Consider the following 19,244-nt stretch of genomic DNA (forward strand, 5'->3'; position numbering starts at 1 on the left):
CAGACATGACATCTCCACTCCCTCCAGCCTTCTTCTCGCTGCAACATTCATCACCCATGCTTCACACCCATATAAGAGCGTTGGTAAAACTATACTCTCATACATTCCCCTCTTTGCCTCCAGGGACAAAGTTTTTTGTCTCCACAGACTCCTAAGTGCACCACTCACCCTTTTCCCCTCATCAATTCTATGATTCACCTCATCTTTCAAAGACCCATCCGCTGACATGTCCACTCCCAAATATCTGAATACATTCACCTCCTCCATACTCTCTCCCTCCAATCTGATATCCAATCTTTCATCACCTAATCTTTTTGTTATCCTCATAACCTTACTCTTTCCTGTATTCACTTTTAATTTTCTTCTTTTGCATACCCTACCAAATTCATCCACCAACCTCTGCAACTTCTCAGAATCTGCCAAGAGCACAGTGTCATCAGCAAAGAGCAACTGTGACAACTCCCACTTTATGTGTGATTCTTTATCTTTTAACTCCACCCCTCTTGCCAAGACCCTCACATTTACTTCTCTTACAACCCCATCTATAAATACATTAAACAACCACGGTGACATCACACATCCTTGTCTAAGGCCTACTTTTACCGGGAAATAATCTCCCTCTTTCCTACATACTCTTAACTTGAGCCTCGCTATCCTCATAAAAACTCTTCACTGCTTTCAGTAACCTACCTCCTACACCATACACCTGCAACATCTGCCACACTGCCCCCCTATCCACCCTGTCATACGCCTTTTCCAAATCCATAAATGCCACAAAAACCTCTTTATCCTTATCTAAATACTGTTCACTTGTATGTTTCACTGTAAACACCTGGTCCACACACCCCATACCTTTCCTAAAGCCTCCTTGTTCATCTGCTATCCTATTCTCCAACTTACTCTTAATTCTTTCAATAATAACTACCATACACTTTATCCCCCTATAATTTTTGCACTCTCTTTTGTCCCCTTTGCCTTTATACAAAGGAACTATGCATGCTCTCTGCCAATCCCTAGGTACCTTACCCTCTTCCATACATTTATTAAATAACTATATCCCCGCCTGCTTTTAACATTTCTATCTTTATCCCATCAATCCCGGCTGCCTTACCCCCTTTCATTTTACCTACTGCCTCATGAACTTTCCCCACACTCACAACTGGCTCTTCCTCACTCCTACAAGATGTTATTCCTCCTTGCCCTATATATGAAATCACAGCTTCCCTATCTTCATCAACATTCAACAATTCCTCAAAATATTCCCTCCATCTTCCCAATACCTTTAACTCTCCATTTAATAACTCTCCTCTCCTGTTTTTAACTGACAAATCCATTTGTTCACTAGGCTTCCTTAAATTGTTAATCTCACTCCAAAACTTTTTCTTATTTTCAACAAAATTTGTTGATAACATCTCACCCACTCTCTCATTTGCTCTCTTTTTACATTGCTTCACCACTCTCTTAAACTCTCTCTTTTTCTCCATATACTCTTCCCTCCTTGCATCACTTCTACTTTGTAAAAAAACCTCTCATATGCTAACTTTTTCTCCCTTACTACTTTCTTTACACCATCATTCCACCAATCGCTCCTCTTCCCTCCCGCACCCACTTTCCTGTAACCACAAACTTCTGCTGAACACTAACACTACATTTTTAAACCTACCCCATACCTCTTCGACCCCATTGCCTATGCTCTCATTAGCCCATCTATCCTCCAATAGCTGTTTATATCTTACCCTGACTGGCTCCTCTTTTAGTTTATAAACCTTCACCTTTCTCTTCCCTGATGCTTCTATTCTCCTTGTGCCCCATCTACCTTTTACTCTCAGTGTAGCTACAACTAAAAATTGATCTATCTGTGGTCCCTCTATAAACATGTACATCCTGAAGTCTACTCAACAGTCTTTTATCTACTAATACATTATCCAACAAACTACTGTCATTTCGCCCTACATCATATCTTGTATACTTATTTATGCTCTTTTTCTTAAAATGTGTATTACCTATAACTAAACCCCTTTCTATACAAAGTTCAATCAAAAGGCTCCCATTATCATTTACACCTGGCACCCCAAACATACCTACCACACCCTCTCTAAAAGTTTCTCTTACTTTAGCATTCAGGTCCCCTACCACAATTACTCTCTCACTTGGTTCAAAGGTTCCTATACATTCACTTAACATCTCCCAAAATCTCTCTCTCACCTCTACATTCCTCTCTTCTCCAGGTGCATACATGCTTATTATGACCCACTTTTCGCATCCAACCTTTACTTTAATCCACATAATTCTTGAATTTACACATTCATATTCTCTTTTCTCCTTCCATAACTGATCCTTCAACATTACTGCTACCCCTTCCTTAGCTCTAACACTCTCAGATACTCCAGATTTAATCCCATTTATTTCCCCCCACCGAAACTCCCCTACCCCTTCAGCTTTGTTTCGCTTAGGGCCAGGACATCCAACTTCTTTTCATTCATAACATCAGCAATCATCTGTTTCTTGTCATCCGCACTACATCCACGCACATTCAAGCGAATGCATTAATAATTTTCTAAAAAAGACCCAATACCTCTATAACAAGCACTGTCCTAAAAAACTAAACAGATTGCAGCTAAGAGACTGAACAGTCCCTGGCTAACACCCAGCATCCTCAAATCCATAAATACAGCACCTATACGAAAAACAGTGCAGAATGGGTCACATGACCAGAGACCAAACAAAACGTTACTTGTCAATCCTAACCAGCCTGATAAGAAGGGCTAAACAATTGTATTATGAGAACAGATTATCCAACTTAAAAGGCGATATAAAAAAGACCTGGAAAACACTATCAGAAATTCTAGGAACAAAAAAGATATCAGGAAATACCGCAATTGAACTAACTAAACCAGATGAACCCAAACTCCCACCAACTGAAACAGCAAACAGATTCAATGATTTTTTCTCCAGCATAGGAAAAAAAACCTTGCCAATAAAATCCCAAGCTCAAATACCCCGCCCAATGACTACTTCATTGGCAACTACCCGAACACACTGTTCCTAGCTCCGACTAACCCAACAGACGTCTCCCTTATTATCAACACACTAAAAAAAAGACAGATTTAACCCTTTCAGGGTCCGTCCCGTAGATCTACGGCTTTACGTTCAGGGTCCAAACCGTAGATCTACGCCATGAGCTCAGCTCACTCTGATAAACTGAGTGGTACATTTGGGCCTAGATATGAGAGAATACATCTATGTGGTATGTGTGCACCACATAAAACAGATCCTGCAGCACACTGTGTATAATGAGAGAAAAAAAAGAAATTATGATTTTTCGATTAAAACAGCAACTTTGCAGTATTTTTTCGTATGTTTTTTATAGTTGTATTTGCGATTTCTTGGTCTCATTTGATAGAATGGAAGACATATTACAGAAATAGAGATGATTTTGATTGGTTTTAGCACTAGAAATGGCTTGAAACTGAGCTCAAAGTAGCAGAAATGTTAAATTTTTGCCGATATTCAAGAGTAAACAAACGACCTCACACGTCTAATACACATCAGCTGGTGGGTCTAATATACATTCACAAATATGGTGATGATATTTATACAATTATTACAGTATTGCATAACAGCAAATCTTCTATTTTTTGGTGTGAATAAAAATTCATTATGTGAATAAAAAATCTAAATGGAATTTATTTGTAAAGCCTCAAAACATAACTAATGAAAAGAGGAAATGTTAGTTTAGTGCCAGGAATGCCTACATTGTTCATTCTGGACCCTATTTTGAAATTGGAATATTTTGAACTTTGTGTTAAATTGGCCAAATTAACAATTTCCGATCACTTTATTTTGTAGTTGAAACAGTTGACTTGGCGATTTCTTGTGCTCAATCGATAGAATAGAAGTAATACTAGTGAAATAGCTAAGAATTTGGTTGACTGGAATAATGTAATTGGCCTAAAATGGGAGTCAAAGTCGGCAAAATCGCCGATTCGTAAATATCGCTGACACATCAAAATTCGCGAGAGCATAATTTCGTCAATTTTCCACCAAATTTCGTACTTTTTGTTTTATTACCTTCACAAAAAGATTCTCTACGATTTCATAAGAAAAAATAAATGTTTTTTTGAAAATTCTTGGACACTGGTGCGTGACTCCAGATTTGGGCCTTGGACCCTGAAAGGGTTAAATACCTTACCACCCTTTATATACAAAAAAGCGTAGCAAGTGCTGTCACCAATCATTGCAACACACCAACAAATCCATCGAATCCTCTACCTTCCCTACAGTTCTCAAAATAGCGAGGGTCACCCCGATACATAAAGGAGGAGACCAAACAGACTTGAATAACTATAGGCCAATATCCAACTTACACCCTCTCTAAAATCTTCGAAAAATTAATTCATAAACGAATCTATTCCTACCTCATCTCCCACAACATCCTCAGCCCCTGTCAGTTTGGGTTCAGGCTTAATAAAAATACGAATGATGCTATTATACACATGCTAGAAAAAATATACACTGCACTAGAGAAAAAGAATTACCACTGAGGATCTTCATTGATTTACGTAAAGCTTTTGATACAGTTGACCATGATTTGCTCCACATAAAATTGTTGCACTATGGTATAAGAGGGCACTCCCTCAACTACCTAAAGTCATACCTCAGCAACAGAAGCCAATATGTGTACACAAATGGAGCAAACTCTTCCACACAGCCAATTATAGTTGGTGTCCCACAGGGAAGTGTCCTTGGCCCTCTTCTCTTTCTCATTTACATAAATGACCTACCAAATGCATTGCAACTACTCAAACTCACACTATTTGCAGATGACACTACATACGTCTTCTCTCATCCAAGCCCAGTCATGCTAGCCAATACTGTGAATACCGAATTACAGAAAATATCTACCTGGATCATGACTAACAAACTTACTCTCAACATTGACAAAATCTACTTCATTCAGTTTGGAAACAGAGCTACAGACGTCCCTCTTAACATAATGATAAACGGATCACCTATCACAAACCTCACCGAGGGAAAATACTTAGGAATCCACCTTGATAATAGACTCAAATTTCAAACACATGTACAACAAATTTCCAAGACCATAGGCATACTATCGAAGATACGGTACTATGTGCCACAGTCAGCCCTCCTGGCCCTATATCACTCATTTATTTACCTCTATCTCACCTATGGAATTTGTGCATGGGGCTCAACAACAATAAACCATCTCAAACCATTAGTTACCCAACAAAAGGCTGCAGTCAGAATAACAAATTCCCACTACAGACAGCACACTCCACCAATATTCAAAACTAAATCTACTCACTGTACAAAACATCCATACTTATTATTGTACCTGCTACATACATAGAACACTTAACTTGGATATAAACCCTTCCCTCAAACGTCTCCTTGCCAACCTCAACAGAACACATGACCATAACACAAGGCACAGATCACTCTTTGATCTTTCTCGTGTCCATCTCACACTATGCAAAAACTTATTGCACATAAAAAGCCCCAAAATCTGGAATTCATTACCTGTGAATATAAAAGAAACACTGTGTATAAATTCAAGTCTCTTCTTAAAAATCACTTACTCACCCACAACTAAATAAATACTGAATAACTGTATCTCATAAATGTTTAACCTGTGACCCTATCAAACTTTGTTTTTTAATTACATTACCTAACAGAATACTCCATTCTAATGAATGCACAGCAACTCGGCAAATGATCATATGACCTGTCTTTGAAATACTCATTTGTGCTTAATTGTTATTTGTTTACTATAACCTTTACTACTGAATATATCATTGCTTAGTTAATCTTAAGTTAATTTTAAGCCTGCCCATAATGTTCTGCATACAAGGGGCTTTTGGCATGTTACACTGTATTTCTTTGTACATCTATGTATCATGTCCAAATTAATAAATAAATAAATAAATTTATAACATTTCTGGTATATTTTTATACAGTAGTGTACTGTATATTGAAATAAACAGAACAGAGGAAATCAGCTCTAATATACATTATTTAGGTGTGAATACTGGTCAGAGAGCCCATCATAAGTCCGAGGCATTGGTAAACGAGTACGCTGCTAAGCGAGGAGAGGTTGTATTACTAAATCTAAAAGTAGAGACTTTTACCTTTTGGGCCACCCTGCCTCGGTGGGATATAGCCTGTTTGCTGAAAGAAGAACTAAAACTGTGGAAACCTAATTGTGGATATGGGGGATTCTACTGTATTATGCTGCTTTTCTGTCAATAATTAAACATCTCATATATTCGCTTCACAACTGTTATATCTTAAAATACAGTGGGCATTCATGATTGGCACGTGTTACATTCCTAAAAATTGCACTACCAATGATTTCTATACCTTATGGCCTGTAACCCATATAGGAAAAACAAGGTTATGTGGCTCAGATTCGGAATTTTTTTTTTTTATACCCAATTTTGTTGATGAGCATGCTCAGTGAAATGCCCGAGTTCTGACGAGGGCCAGACAGTTTAAATTGATTACGTTAATACTGTATGGTACTTGTTACTTCATATTCATATTCTTTAACCTGCCACCAAGAATGTGAAAGCAGTCACAGAAAACCTCTTGCCATAACTTTCCATTTTCTTTATCTGAAACAGCACCATCACGGAGGTACATATTTACAATGTAAGTTTAAGCAGCGAGTACGTAACATACAATATTTTACAATGTCATGCATGTTATAGGTACATAAAAAGTACACAATATGTAGATAATATAATCCTGTCGTTTTATTTTATAAGTTTTATATTTAAGTTCTATTTTTATTGGTATTATTCTAATTCACTGATTTACGTTTATTATGATAAATCTTGAACTACAGTTTGGCAACATAATATGACTGACTCGTCTTATAATATTTTATTTCCCAAGATATACCAGAGTTACGATAGCAGTCTAGTAGTAGTAAATAGTAAATTAAGCATCGCATAATAGCAAATAATTTAAAAAAGAAAAATGGCTATAACTACGACCATAATTTTTAAAGGGGTGGACCGATAAGCCAGCGGAAGGCCTTCGTCAGATTTATTTATTTATTTATTTTATGTGTTTGCAAACAGTACATTGAGATTTTATATTACAATAGTGGGTTGCAATGCAAAGAGCCTTTATTATGCCTAGGCATTATGGGCCAACTTAACATTACAGGCTTACAGACTACTTAACACTAAGGATTATATCATAGTTGTACAGTAGGATAGTAATTATTTCATAATTGTATAGTAGATTATTAATTATAAGTGAATCAAAATTTGTATAAGACAAAAGATATATTCATATAATCAAAAATGCTTTTTGTGAAAACAATGATTCAATTATATTCCTGTCAACAGTAGATAAAAGGTTCAAAGTGATTGTTGAAGTTATGATGTGGGAGTACATAAGTATGTGTGTACTGAGTATTTAGTGTTTAGTTTAGGGTGATTAAGTGGCTTTTGAGAAGAGTCTTAAATTGATTTTCAGACTGGGTTACTTTAATATGCATAATGTGCATAGAGTTTTTACACAGTGTGATATGGACACAAGGTATATCAAAAAGTGATCTGTGTCTTGTGTTGTGGTCATGTGTCCTGTTTAGGTTGGTGAGGAGAAGTTTGAGTGGAGGGTTTATATTTGCGTGTATTGTTCTGTGTATGTAGTAGGCACATGAATAAGTATGGATGTTCTTAATGGTGAGCAGATTCAGACTTTTGAAAATTGATGGAGTATGTTGGCGGGAGTGGGAATTTGTCATCATTCGTACTGCCTTTTGCTGAGTTATTAGGGGTTTTAGGTGATTGGATGTTGTTGATCCCCATGCACAAATTCCATATGCAAGATAAGGGTATATGAGTGAATGGTACAGTGCCAGGAGAGCTGAATGTGGAACGTAGTACCTTATCTTTGATAGTATGCCTACAGTCTTGGAGATTTTCTTGGTGATTTGTTGTATGTGTGTCCGGAACTTAAGGCTACTGTCAAGGTGGATACCTAGGAATTTTCCCTCTGCGAGTCTTGTGACTGATGATCCATTTAGCGTTATGTTAATTGGATCATTTGCAGCTTTGTTTCCAAACTGAATGAAATAGGTTTTATCAGTATTCAGGGTAAGTTTATTAGTCATCATCCAGGCAGATATTTTCTGCAATTTGGCATTGACTGTTTGCTAGTATGACTGTGTTTGGGTGGGAAAAGACATATGTAGTGTCATCTGCAAATAATATGGGTCTGAGTAGCTGTGATGCATTCAGTAGATCATTGATGCAGATGAGAAATAGTAGTAGTCCAAGGACACTTCCTTGTGGGACTCTTAATGTGATTGGTTGGGTGGAAGAGTTTGCATCATTTGCATACACATATTGAGTTCTGTTACTAAGGTATGATTTTAGGTAGTTGAAGGACTGGCCTCTGATACCATAGTGCGTTAATTTAGAGTACAGCAGTTCATGGTCAACTGTATCAAAAGCTTTACGTAAATCAATGAAAATGCCCAGCGGGACTACTTTCTTTTCGAGTACAGTATATATTAGTTCAAGCATGTGTATGATAGCATCATTTGTGCTTTTATTATTCCTGAATCCAAACTGACAAGGGTTTAATATGTTGTGCGAGACGAGGTAGGAATAGATCCGTCTATGAATTAATTTTTCAAAGATTTTAGAGAGCAGTGTTAAGTTAGATATTGGTCTATAGTTATTCAAGTCAGCTTGGTCACCTCCTTTGTGGATCGGAGTGACCCTCACTATTTTGAGGATTGTTGGGAAGGTAGATGATTCAATGGATCTGTTAAAGAGCGTTGCAATAATTGGCGACAATACTTGAGAGCTTTTTTTGTACATAAAAGCAGGCAAGTTGTTTATGTCTCCTGCCTTGTTTTTAAGGGTGTTTATGATGAGCGTAACTTCTATGGGGTTGGTTGGAGCTAGGAATAGCGTATTTGGGTAGGTACCTATGAGGTAGTCTGATGGATGGGCGTTTGTGCGTGGTATTTTGTTCGCTAGATTTTTTTCCTATGGTGGAGAAGAAAACATTAAGTCTGCTGTTTCAGTAGGTGTGAGTAGGGGTTCATCTGATTTTGTTAGTTTGATTGTTTTGTTTTTGGATAACTTTTTAGTTCCAAGAATTTCAGATAGAGTTTTCCAGGTTTTTTCATATCACCTTTGATGTTATGTAATCTATTTTCATAATACAATTTTATAATACAAATGGAACTGATGATGCTTAACATCCTGAAGTGAGTGGAAAGGGTGGCTGTCATCTTACTGGGCTGAGGTTGATGGTTGGGGGATGGTGATGAGAAGTTGGAATACTGATGCAGCTTTAGTTGGAATGCTCAGGTATTCTGTCATACATGATGGTTTGTTTTACCCTGCAGTTCATTACGAAGGCTACTGTGCAATGTAAACCAGTTAAACCATTCAGAATTAAATGTACATTTGTTTTTGATCTGTTCTTTCTGCTCACTCACAGTTTTACAGTATAATAGGGCTTTTTTCCTTACAAGGCCAACAAGTGGAACACCCTTGTTTTTCAATCCACATTCAGTGAACATTGTTTTATTTAGCTGTAATGACCTCTTCATCATTCTTTACACTGTCACGTTGAGGATTACTCATTGCATTTATCTTCATCTCATTGTCTTGAATTGAACAAGTCACTGAATCGCTAACACCAAACGGTCGTGCCATCTCCATGACACATGCACCACTCTTCAGGATCTCAATTACCTCTAATTTTATTTGGTATGGGCAGTTTTGTGCTTATTTTCTTCCTTGCTTCACCAGCATCACCTGCCTGGAGTTTACCTGGAGAGAGTTCCGGGGCTCAACGCCCCCGCGGCCCGGTCTGAGACCAGGCCTCCTGGTGGATCAGAGCCTGATCAACCAGGCTGTTGCTGCTGGCTGCACGCAAACCAACGTACGAGCCACAGCCCGGCTGATCCGGAACTGACTTTAGGTGCTTGTCCAGTGCCAGCTTGAAGACTGCCAGGGGTCTGTTGGTAATCCCCCTTATGTGTGCTGGGAGGCAGTTGAACAGTCTCGGGCCCCTGACACTTATTGTATGGTCTCTTAACGTGCTAGTGACACCCCTGCTTTTCATTGGGGGGATGGTGCATCGTCTGCCAAGTCTTTTGCTTTCGTAGTGAGTGATTTTCGTGTGCAAGTTCGGTACTAGTCCCTCTAGGATTTTCCAGGTGTATATAATCATGTATCTCTCCCTCCTGCGTTCCAGGGAATACAGGTTTAGGAACCTCAAGCGCTCCCAATAATTGAGGTGTTTTATCTCCGTTATGCGCGCCGTGAAAGTTCTCTGTACATTTTCTAGGTCGGCAATTTCACCTGCCTTGAAAGGTGCTGTTAGTGTGCAGCAATATTCCAGCCTAGATAGAACAAGTGACCTGAAGAGTGTCATCATGGGCTTGGCCTCCCTAGTTTTGAAGGTTCTCATTATCCATCCTGTCATTTTTCTAGCAGATGTGATTGATACAATGTTATGGTCCTTGAAGGTGAGATCCTCCGACATGATCACTCCGAGGTCTTTGACGTTGGTGTTTCGCTCTATTTTGTGGCCAGAATTTGTTTTGTACTCTGATGAAGATTTAATTTCCTCATGTTTACCATATCTGAGTAATTGAAATTTCTCATCGTTGAACTTCATATTGTTTTCTGCAGCCCACTGAAAGATTTGGTTGATGTCTGCCTGGAGCTTTGCAGTGTCTGCAATGGAAGACACTGTCATGCAGATTCGGGTGTCATCTGCAAAGGAAGACACGGTGCTGTGGCTGACATCCTTGTCTATGTCGGATATAAGGATGAGGAACAAGATGGGAGCGAGTACTGTGCCTTGTGGAACAGAGCTTTTCACCGTAGCTGCCTCGGACTTTACTCTGTTGACGACTACTCTCTGTGTTCTGTTAGTGAGGAAATTATAGATCCATCGACCGACTTTTCCTGTTATTCCTTTAGCATGCATTTTGTGCGCTATTACGCCATGGTCACACTTGTCGAAGGCTTTTGCAAAGTCTGTATATATTACATCTGCATTCTTTTTGTCTTCTATTGCATTTAGGACCTTGTCGTAGTGGTCCAATAGTTGAGACAGACAGGAGCAACCTGTTCTAAACCCATGTTGCCCTGGGTTGTGTAACTGATGGGTTTCTAGATGCGTGGTGATCTTGCTTCTTAGGACCCTTTCAAAGATTTTTATGATATGGGATGTTAGTGCTATTGGTCTGTAGTTCTTTGCTGTTGCTTTACTGCCCCCTTTGTGGAGTGGGGCTATGTCTGTTGTTTTTAGTAACTGTGGGACGACCCCCGTGTCCATGCTCCCTCTCCATAGGATGGAAAAGGCTCGTGATAGGGGCTTCTTGCAGTTCTTGATGAACACAGAGTTCCATGAGTCTGGCCCTGGGGCAGAGTGCATGGGCATGTCATTTATCGCCTGTTCGAAGTCATTTGGCGTCAGGATAACATCGGATAGACTTGTGTTAATCAAATTTTGTGGCTCTCTCATAAAAAATTCATTTTGATCTTCGACTCTCAGTCTGGTTAGCGGCTTGCTAAAAACTGAGTCATATTGGGACTTGAGTAGCTCACTCATTTCCTTGCTGTCATCTGTGTAGGACCCATCTTGTTTAAGTAGGGGCCCAATACTGGACGTTGTTCTCGATTTTGATTTGGCATAGGAGAAGAAATACTTTGGGTTTCTTTCGATTTCATTTATGGCTTTTAGTTCTTCCCGCGATTCCTGACTCCTAAAGGATTCTTTTAGCTTAAGTTCGATGCTTGCTATTTCTCTGACCAGTGTCTCCCTACGCATTTCAGATATATTGACCTCTTTTAGCCGCTCTGTTATTCTTTTCCGTCGCCTGTAAAGGGAGCGCCTGTCTCTTTCTGTTTTACATCTACTCCTCCTTTTTCTTAGAGGAATAAGCCTTGTGCATACATCGAGTGCCACCGAGTTAATCTGTTCTAGGCATAAGTTGGGGTCTGTGTTGCTTAGTATATCTTCCCAGCTTATATCGGTTAGGACTTGGTTTACTTGGTCCCACTTTATGTTTTTGTTATTGAAGTTGAATTTGGTGAATGCTCCCTCGTGACTAATCTCATTATGTCGGTCTGGGGCTCCGCGCATACATGACTGAACCTCAATTATGTTGTGATCTGAGTATATTGTTTTTGATATGGTGATATTTCTTATCAGATCATCATTGTTAGTGAAGATGAGGTCTAGTGTATTCTCCAGTCTAGTAGGCTCTATTATTTGCTGGTTTAAATTGAATTTTGTGCAGAGATTTAAAAGCTCGCGTGAGTGTGAGTTTTCATCAGAGCTGCCTCCTGGTGTTATTACTGCAACAATATTATTTGCTATATTCCTCCATTTTAGGTGCCTTAAGTTGAAATCCCCCAGGAGCAAGATGTTGGGTGCAGGAGCTGGAAGGTTTTCCAGACAGTGGTCAATTTTTAACAGCTGTTCCTGGAATTGCTGGGATGTTGCATCCGGAGGCTTGTAGACTATCACAATGACTAGGTTTTGGTTCTCGACCTTTACTGCTAAAACTTCCACTACATCATTTGAGGCATTTAGCAGTTCTGTGCAAACAAGTGACTGCAATGTACAGGCCAACCCCCCCCTTTTGCCTGTTCACTCTGTCACATCTGTATAGGTTGTAACCTGGGATCCATATTTCGTTGTCCAAGTGATCCTTTATGTGGGTCTCAGTGAAAGCCGCGAACATTGCCTTTGCCTCTGCAAGCAGTCCACGGATGAAAGGTATTTTGTTGTTTGTTGCTGGCTTTAGACCCTGTATATTTGCAAAGAAGAATGTTATCGGACTGGTGGTATTGTTGGTACTGGGGGGGGATTTTTTTTCCGGCATTAGTATCTGTATCTGTTGGTTTGGAGTGGAGGCCATCGACTGTGGTTCCACTCCAGGAATGACTGGATTTGGTGTACGATTTCTGCCATTTCCTGCCAGTTTTTTTTCCTTCCTGGCACTAAAAAACCTCTCCCTCTTGAGTGGCTGTGGCTACCCAGGTTTTCCCATGGCCTGGATGTTTTGTATCTTTTTGTCCCCTTTAGATGGTATGCCTGGCAATTTAAGTTATAGCACAGTCTTTCCTGTACTGAAGAGGTACACATTTCAGGGTGAAAAAGCTTACAGGAAGGGAGTTTGCATTTTCCTGTTGTCATATGGGCATGGCATTTTCTAGGGTGGTCATAGTTGCACGTCCCATCTGTTTTTCCAGATTTCCCATGCCAGCAGATACCAAGTGCATAGTATGTGCACAGGCTTGGTTTCCGCTTGCCTTGGGTTTCTGTGACTGTATTCCCTGTTGGTGCATGTTTCCCTGTCTTACTTCTATCCTCCCTAGCACCAACAATGGAGCTCCCACCAGTTGTTTTTGGTAATTTATCCTCACTATTGCTATTGGAGTCCTCTTGTTTGCTATTTCCTGTGGTATTTCTAGTTTGCAATATTGGTTTTATCTTATCTTTGACTACACTTGTTTCCCTACTATGGCTCCTGTCCCCTATGAGGTCATTTATATGTATTCCTTCCTGCGTATAATTCCCGACTACCTGGACAAAATCTCCAGCTTCACCATTACTGTCTCCCAGGACAGCATCTCCAGCTTCCCCATTACTGTCTCCCAGGACAGCATCTCCAGCTTCACCATTACTGTCTCCCAGGACAGCACCTCCAGCTTCACCATTACTGTCTCCCAGGACAGCACCTCCAGCTTCACCATTACTGTCTCCCAGGACAGCACCTCCAGCTTCACCATTACTGTCTCCCAGGACAGCACCTCCAGCTTCACCATTACTGTCTCCCAGGACAGCACTATCAGCCCCCCATTTACTGACTACCAGGACATCATCTCCAGCCTTACAGTTTCTGACTACATGGCCAGTATCAAGGGCAGTACCATTCAGCCCGGACTTTTTATGTTCCCATCTGTTGTAGAAAGCTTCCAGGTTTTCTATGAAAGCAGCTTTGATGTTGACCTCTTTTAATACCCTTGTGATTTTAGTCCACAGATTTATCTCATTTGGGCATACCCAAAAACACTTCCCTGTTTTAATACTGCTTGTAGCTAGTTCTTGGATATCTGCACAAGGGGCGTGACACCAATTTCCACAGAAATGACAATTTATGCATGTGGAAGCCCGTTTGTTTGACTGACCACAGACTACACACAGCTTCATAATGATTTGAATGGTTGATTTACTGCAATTCTACTAGCAACCTCTTGAATATTCTATTAATAACCTGCTAGGTGGTGCACAACGAAACCGTTTGAAACCAGTCCAGGGTTCGGACCAGTCAAGGGTTCGGACCAGTCTATCTGATCTGATCAGTGGGTCACTTATTTAAACCATACTGGTCGGTGATTTGAGCTAACACATGAAGGATCTACTGGAAATTATCTACCCGAGTAATATGTGATTTGATTGATACAAAAGTATAACTTGCGTGTTGAAGAGCCGGTGACTGCTGGCACTCCTACAATGACGAACGGTCGACCTCCACCCTTGTTTATCAATCGCTGTATCTAGCTTCTCTATTTTTTTTTTCCGTCTCCACCACAATAAATGCTATATTATCACTATAGTTGACTGGTGCAAATTTTGGAGGAAGGACGCTTTTTCTGTAGTAATAATTGCTTCTCGTTGTGTATATTGCGACCGCTGGTAACTACATGTTATATGAAATTCACAGTAACGTCTGGTATTTCAAGAAAAAGAAACTAATGAAAGTCACTCCACTCCACTAAGTACCATTATAATACTGGTTAGTTGCTACTACAACACTGTATTCTGCTATTCACTGGTATCACTAGATTATATGCGAGTACACTAGCAGGCCAGGAAGATTATTAAAACAGCTGACCTGTGGTAAGTTTCTGGCACCTGCCTCTATAGGCTTATCACTTCATTTACAAATTCACCTGTTTTCAAATGACACTTTAGCCTTTATCATCAATATACTAGGGAGCCACTGTAGTATACACTATACACTATGTATACTCAATGCTTTCAGGGAGACTTTCTTTCCTCTGACACAAAGTTCAATTACTATTATTTTTTTCACACGGGACACAGGCCTATGATTCCCCTCTGGCAGTAAACTCTGCTAGGTAGTGCACACTAATTCTCCTTTTTTGACTCAGTATATAATGTTTTCCACCCAAGATTGGTTCCAGGCGCTAGAGGGATGTATCGTATAGGATTGATGACACAAATTAAAGTTCTAGCACGTAAGAGCGACCGTGAAAACACCAGAAAACCGGGAGCACAACGAGGCACGCTGACACTGTCTGTTCCATTCCTTTCCAGTCCTTTCCTTTCCTGCACTTTGGATACCATGATTAATATCCAGATGAGATGGGAAGATTAAAAGAAAAACTGAGAAATGAATGAAAATCATATGGCATGCATCCAGAGGCACTGAACTGCATGGAAAGCTGCTTGTTTACATCCATTCACCCTCTGCTACACTGCTAAAACAATGGAGTTGCCCAATGCATAAAGATGAGTCGCCTGCCTGCTTGCCTGCCAAGGCACTCCCTAATGGAAATGCATACCACTAATGGAAATGACACTTCACTTGAAAATGAAAAACCTAAATTTAAATTGCATAATGTCAGAAATGCAAGTGATGATCATGTGACATAGTTGTCTGCTGTATAATAAATAATACAAACTAGTAGAAAAAATCTTCTAAATCTCAAATAATATGGACCATACAATAAGTGTCAGGGGCCCGAGACTGTTCAACTGCCTCCCAGCATACATAAGGGGGATTACCAACAGACCCCTGGCAGTCTTCAAGCTGGCACTGGACAAGCACCTGAAGTCGGTTCCTGACCAGCCGGGCTGTGGCTCGTATGTTGGTTTGCGTGCAGCCAGCAGTAACAGCCTGGTTGATCAGGCTCTGATCCACCAGGCGGCCTGGTCACAGACCGGGCCGTGGGGGCGTTGACCCCCGGAACTCTCTCTAGGTAAACTCCAGGTAAACCCTACCACCAAACTCATCCACCAACCAACCTCTGCAACTTCTCTTCAGAATCTCCCAAAAGCACTGTCATCAGCAGTGAGCAACTGTGACAAGTCCCACTCTGTGTTAGATTCTTTACCTATTAACTCCACATGTCTTGCAACACCTGAGCACTCACTTCTCTTACAACTCTATCTATAAATATATTGAACAACAATGGTGACATCACACATCCCTGTCTAAGGCCTACTCTTAGTGGGAAATAATCTCCCTCTCTCTCCTACATACTTTAACCTGAGCCTCACTATCCTCATAAAAACTCTTCACTACTTTCAATAACCTACCTCCTATTCCATACATTTGCAACATCTGCCACACTGTCCCCTTATCATACTCCTTTTCCAAATCCATAAATGCCACAAAAACCTCTTTACCCTTATCTAAATACTGTTCACCTATATGTTTCACTGTAAACATTTGGTCTACACACCCCCTACCCTTCCTAAAACCTCCTTGTTCATCTGCTATCCATCTTCCTCTTAATTCTTTCAATATTAACTACCATACACTTTACCAGGTATACTCAACAGACTTATTTCCCTATAATTTAGGTATATGTAATATGTTATTCAGCCCAAGACATGCATTACCATTCAATAACCTCTTATCCCCCTAATTACAAAGACTAAGATAATATATTAAAAGTTTATGGGATAGCTTATATACAAGTAGCCTCACACCTCCAACTTCCACAGTGGGCATCTACACCAGCCTGTGTATACTGTTCCTAGATATTTTTTTTTTTTTTTTTTTTTTTTCAACAAGTCGGCCGTCTCCCACCGAGGCAGGGTGACCCAAAAAAGAAAGAAAATCCCCAAAAAGAAAATACTTTCATCATCATTCAACACTTTCACCACACTCGCACATTATCACTGTTTTTGCAGAGGTGCTCAGAATACAACAGTCTAGAAGCATACACATATAAAGATACACAACATATCCCTCCAAACTGCCAATATCCCAAACCCCTCCTTTAAAGTGCAGGCATTGTACTTCCCATTTCCAGGACTCAAGTCCGACTATGTGAAAATAACCGGTTTCCCTGAATCCCTTCACTAAATATTACCCTGCTCACACTCCAACAGATCGTCAGGTCCCAAGTACCATTCGTCTCCATTCACTCCTATCTAACACGCTCACGCACGCTTGCTGGAAGTCCAAGCCCCTTGCCCACAAAACCTCCTTTACCCCCTCTCTCCAACCCTTTCGAGGACGACCCCTACCCCACCTTCCTCCCCCTATAGATTTATAAGCTTTCCATGTCATTCTACTTTGATCCATTCTCTCTAAATGACCAAACCACCTCAACAACCCCTCTTCTGCCCTCTGACTAATACTTTTATTAACTCCACACCTTCTCCTAATTTCCACACTCCGAATTTTCTGCATAATATTTACACCACACATTGCCCTTAAACAGGACATCTCCACTGCCTCCAACCGTCTCCTCGCTGCTGCATTTACCACCCAAGCTTCACACCCATATAAGAGTGTTGGTACTACTATACTTTCATACATTCCCTTCTTTGCCTCCATAGGTAACGTTTTTTGACTCCACATATGCCTCAACGCACCACTCACCTTTTTTCCCCTCATCAATTCTATGATTAACCTCATCCTTCATAAATCCATCCGCCGACACGTCAACTCCCAAGTATCTGAAAACATTCACTTCTTCCATACTCCTCCTCCCCAATTTGATATCCAATTTTTCTTTATCTAAATCATTTGACACCCTCATCACCTTACTCTTTTCTATGTTCACTTTCAACTTTCTACCTTTACACACATTCCCAAACTCATCCACTAACCTTTGCAATTTTTCTTTAGAATCTCCCATAAGCACAGTATCATCAGCAAAAAGTAACTGTCAATTCCCATTTTGAATTTGATTCCCCAAAATTTAATCCCACCCCTCTCCCGAACACCCTAGCATTTACTTCCTTTACAACCCCATCTATAAATATATTAAACAACCATGGTGACATTACACATCCCTGTCTAAGACCTACTTTTACCGGGAAGTAGTCTCCCTCTCTTCTACACACCCTAACCTGAGCCTCACTATCCTCATAAAAACTCTTTACAGCATTTAATAACTTACCACCTATTCCATATACTTGCAACATCTGCCACATTGCTCCTCTATCCACTCTATCATATGCCTTTTCTAAATCCATAAATGCAATAAAAACTTCCCTATCTTTATCTAAATACTGTTCACATATATGCTTCAATGTAAACACCTGATCTACACATCCCCTACCCACTCTGAAACCTCCTTGCTCATCCGCAATCCTACATTCTGTCTTACCTCTAATTCTTTCAATTATAACCCTACCGTACACTTTTCCTGGTATACTCAGTAAGCTTATTCCTCTATAATTTTTACAGTCTCTTTTGTCCCCTTTCCCTTTATATAAAGGGACTATACATGCTCTCCGCCAATCCCTAGGTACCTTCCTCTCTTTCATACATTTATTAAACAAAAGTACCAACCACTCCAACACTATATCCCCCCCCTGCTTTTAACATTTCTGTCATGATCCCATCAGTTCCAGCTGCTTTACCCCCTTTCATTTTACGTAATGCCTCACGTACCTCCCCCACACTTACATTCTGCTCTTCTTCACTCCTAAAAGATGGTATACCTCCCTGACCAGTGCATGAAATTACTGCCTCTGTTTCTTCCTTAACATTTAAAAGTTCCTCAAAATATTCTCGCCATCTACCCAATACCTCCATCTCCCCATCTACTAACTCCCCTACTCTGTTTTTAACTGACAAATCCATATTTTCCCTAGGCTTTCTTAACTTGTTTAGCTCACTCCAAAATTTTTTCTTATTTTCATTAAAATTTCTTGACAGTGCCTCTCCCACTCTATCATCTGCTCTCCTTTTGCACTCTCTCACCACTCTCTTTACCTTTCTTTTACTCTCCATATACTCTGCTCTTCTTATAACACTTCTGCTTTGTAAAAACCTCTCATAAGCTACCTGTTTCTCTTTTATCACACCCTTTACTTCATCATTCCACCAATCACTCCGAGATATATGTAGGAAAAACAGGCAGAGATCTTTCAGTCCGCCTGAACGAGCATCAAAATGCCAGTAACAGACTACTTAAAGCACGCCTGTGTCCTCTATGGGGTAT

At 40.1% G+C, this 19,244-nt stretch overlaps 1 protein-coding gene across 8 annotated transcripts in view; it reads right to left on the reverse strand.

The window, feature by feature from the left end:
* Positions 1-19,244, reverse strand: part of fbp (fructose-1,6-bisphosphatase) — a 167,757-nt gene that overhangs the window by 39,676 nt on the left and 108,837 nt on the right. The gene's annotated exons all lie outside the window — the stretch shown is intronic.

The sequence above is a fragment of the Cherax quadricarinatus genome, chromosome 57 (assembly GCF_038502225.1).
Source record: "Cherax quadricarinatus isolate ZL_2023a chromosome 57, ASM3850222v1, whole genome shotgun sequence".
NCBI lineage: Eukaryota > Metazoa > Arthropoda > Malacostraca > Decapoda > Parastacidae > Cherax > Cherax quadricarinatus.